Below are 3654 nucleotides of genomic sequence, written 5' to 3'. Positions count from 1 at the left end.
GCGCCGAGCGACAGGCTGCTCAATCGAGCTCCGCGCGGACGCCCGCCTGCCGGCGGGCGGGGCCGGGCGCGGCCGGAGCAGTCGATCGCCGAGCGGGTGCGCCGTGAGGGTCGCCCCGGGTGTTCCTGCCGGGCTTCGTGCGGCGGGACGTGAAATATTTACTGGCCTTTAAGTCGCTGTCTTGCGACGTCAGAGAAGACTTATGCTATTACCATTTGACATATTACCGTACTGCATACTACCACATTACAATTATGTTATTGCCATTTTATTGTGACGGTCTTCAACTGTTTCTGGAAGTGGAATGAGCAACAAAATATATTCTAAGTAACAGATTTCTCTTGGCTATGGCTGTTTCCGTCCTCCCTCGCTGAGGTCTTTGATGCTTCCGTCAGGATGAAGTGACAAGTGTGACTGGCTGTCCTGCTCCTCTGCTGCCCTTCAGAGACTCACAGAAGGCCAGGACGGGTCGGGCTGAGAGGGACCGCAGCCTATCCTCGGCCCAGCCTTCCTGCTCCAGGGGGTCATCCTAGACCACACGGCACAGGATTGTGCCCAGGCAGCTCTTGAGTATCCCCAGTGAGGGAGACTCCACACTCTCTCTGGGCAGTCTATTCCAGTGCTCAGCCACTGCACAGTAAAGAAGTTCCTCCTCATGCCCAGGTGAAACTTCCTGGGCATCCACGTTTGCCCGTTGCCTCTTGTTCTATTGCTTGGCACCGCAGAGAAAAGCCTGGATCTATCTCCTTCACACTCTTTAGACAACTATAGACATTGATGAGGTGATGCATTAATCTTGGAAGCCTTTTGAGTTTTAAATGAATGTGCAACAAGATCACAAAACCCCTCCCAAAAGGCCACACAAACCCTGTTATTGAGCAGACACAAGAAACCATGGAGATGTACAGATGTGTCCAACAGGCACTGGCCTGAGCAGCTGAATATACACAGGTCGCTTGCCCTGATGGCTTTTTGCCGACATTTTTTTCAGATAACTCCAAACAATGCCTGAGATTTCCCATAGGGAAGGAGATTATGGTGCTTTTCTAAATCACAGGATCACTGAGTGGTTTGGGTTGGAAGGAACCCAAGAAAAATCTAGTTTCATCTTCTCTGCCATGGGCAAGACCGTCTTCCAGTAGACCAGGTTGCTCAAATCCCAATCCAGCCTGGCCTTGAACACTCTCAGGGGTGAGGCATCCACACCACACCTTCTCTGGGCAACCCGTGTCAGTGCCTCACCACCCTCACAGTAAAGAATTCCTTCCTAATATGCAATCTAAATCTATCCTCTTTCAGTTCAAAGGCATTCCTCTCTGGTCCTGTCACTTTGTGCCCCTGTAAAAAGATCCTCTCCATGTTTCTTGTGTCCTTTAGGAACTAGAAGGCCACAAGAGGGTTGACTCAGAGGTCTCTCTTCTCCAGCCTCAACAATCTCAATATTTTCAGCCCTTCTTCACAGGAGAGGTGTTCCACCCCTCCTGAACATCTGCAACTGACCAGTCTGTGTGTAAACTATGGGATGCTAGGATGAAATGATACTGTAGTAACCTAAATTTAACAAATATTTGTGGTGTGTAACCTGAGGTTTGCCATTTGTTAACTGCTGTGAACTCCTTGCAGCTTTGTAACCAACTGAAGTTGATAACAGTCATAAACCAGTCTTAAAGCAATTGTTTAGCAAACAAACTTTAGAAGATTTCTTCTTTTTCATTTCAGTTCAATCATGCTGACTTCCATCTTAGAGATGCAGCTCATGCAGACTAGGGGCACAGCCAGTGGAATTACTTGGTGCATGTTGCTACACCTGCCAGGGTTTCCATGGTAATCAGCAGTTTTGTCATCAGCAATCTGGTCCCTGGCAGTGTCCCTAAATAATCTGGTATATTCTCCAAACTGGCAAGTGTTGAGTCATTTTGTTACATTTTATTTATTGGAAGGAAAGACTGCACAGCATAACATTACTTGCAGTTGTATAACCTGTACGACCACGTGAGATGAACTGACCACAACCTCCTTCCGCCATCCCCCTGCACATCTGCAGGAGGAAGACAATTTATGAGTAAAGTTGAGCCCAGAAAGAAGGAAGACATGGAGAGAAGGTGTTTTAAAATGTTTTTTCCCTTATTTCTCATTATCTTACTTGCTGTAATTTGATTGACAAGAAATTAAATTAATTTTTTCCCAAGTCAAGTCTGTTTCCTTTTGATGGTATATTGTGGCTCATGTCTCCGTGTCCTTATCCTGACCCATGAGACTTCTGTCATACTTTCTCTATGCTGTCCAGCTGAGAAGGAGAGTGATAAAGCAGCTTGATGGGCACCTGGCGTCCAGCCAGGGTCAACCCACTGCAGATGGACTTCAGGAGAGTGCTTTTTGTCTCTTTAATTAGAACTGAGTTCAGAATTCTGCTTCTGAGCATCTTTTACTTTAAACTAACAATGCTGTCTGCTTCCAGAATATTCCTCCATTTTCCATTTCTCTGCCTTAGTATGTTTTATAAATTTCTGTACACTTCTTTTATGAATCCTTCTTGCAACCTTAAAAAACAGCTTTGTTGTTACTATTTCAAGCATCTAATGTATTGTCCACTTCCAGGAAGCAGAAGCAACTTCTCTGTTTCCTGGTGTGGTTGGTATAGGTGCTGTGTTTGTTGTGGTGCATAGATAAAGAGTGCAATTGATCACAGCATTGCATTTGCTAGGCCAAGATGCAGTGTTTTCTGCAATTTATGGCTTGTTGCTGTCAACCATTGGCAAAGGATTGTGCTCAGGCTCTTAAACTATGCAAAAATGATGGCATGTTGGAAGATAACACTCACTGCAGGAAATGTACAGCACACGTGATTACAAGAGCACACTTTCCACCAGTGTGACATTTCTTATCTGCAGGCCTTAGTATCTGAATAGAAGAATACTTTTTCTTCCCATCTTCTAGCACAATGGCTTCCCTTTTTACTTGCCCCAATAAGATTCTGGCCTCTGCAGTAGTGTCTAGGCATAGAAACTGTCACTAGGTTATCTCTTGCTCTATTAACTAACATTTCCAGTATGTTCACATTATTTTTATATGTCTTAAAAATGGCTGAAGCCTATTACAGTTCCCTCAAGTTACGTAGTTCAAACTTTTTGGTAGATTTTTTTCATTGAATAAAGTTCCTAGGAACAGATGAACAATTTACAATCAGTCTTACTGTAAGAATGACTTGGAGAGATTTTTACAAAGGAAGTACTGGAAAATATTATTTTAAAGGTGAGTTCTTTAAATCAGACTGCATACCTTTGAGATATAATTGTGATTCAGTTTCAAAATCCATGCCTAATCTACACAGTATTTTCCTTTATGTCTAACAAGATCAAATGCAGTCAAAACAATTTACATACTAAAGAAACAGAGTCAGAAGCAGCCAACAGATGATATTTCAATGGAAAGCACATGCTGCAGTCCTCCACATCATATATATATATATATATATATATATATATATATATATATGTCTTAAAAATCCATGCTGCTGTTCTTTGTATTTGATGGTGGTTAAATTCACCCCCCCTCAGGAAACAGCGAACTTTGCATTCTTGCATTCCCAGGTCAGGTGAGTGATATAGAAGTTCCGACATCTGTTATTCCTACAGAGAAATTATCCGTTTCAAT

Source organism: Onychostruthus taczanowskii, unplaced genomic scaffold (assembly GCF_017590055.1).
Source record: "Onychostruthus taczanowskii isolate IOZ18803 unplaced genomic scaffold, ASM1759005v1 scaffold46, whole genome shotgun sequence".
In the NCBI taxonomy this organism is placed as follows: domain Eukaryota; kingdom Metazoa; phylum Chordata; class Aves; order Passeriformes; family Passeridae; genus Onychostruthus; species Onychostruthus taczanowskii.
This window is presented reverse-complemented; position numbering follows the sequence as displayed.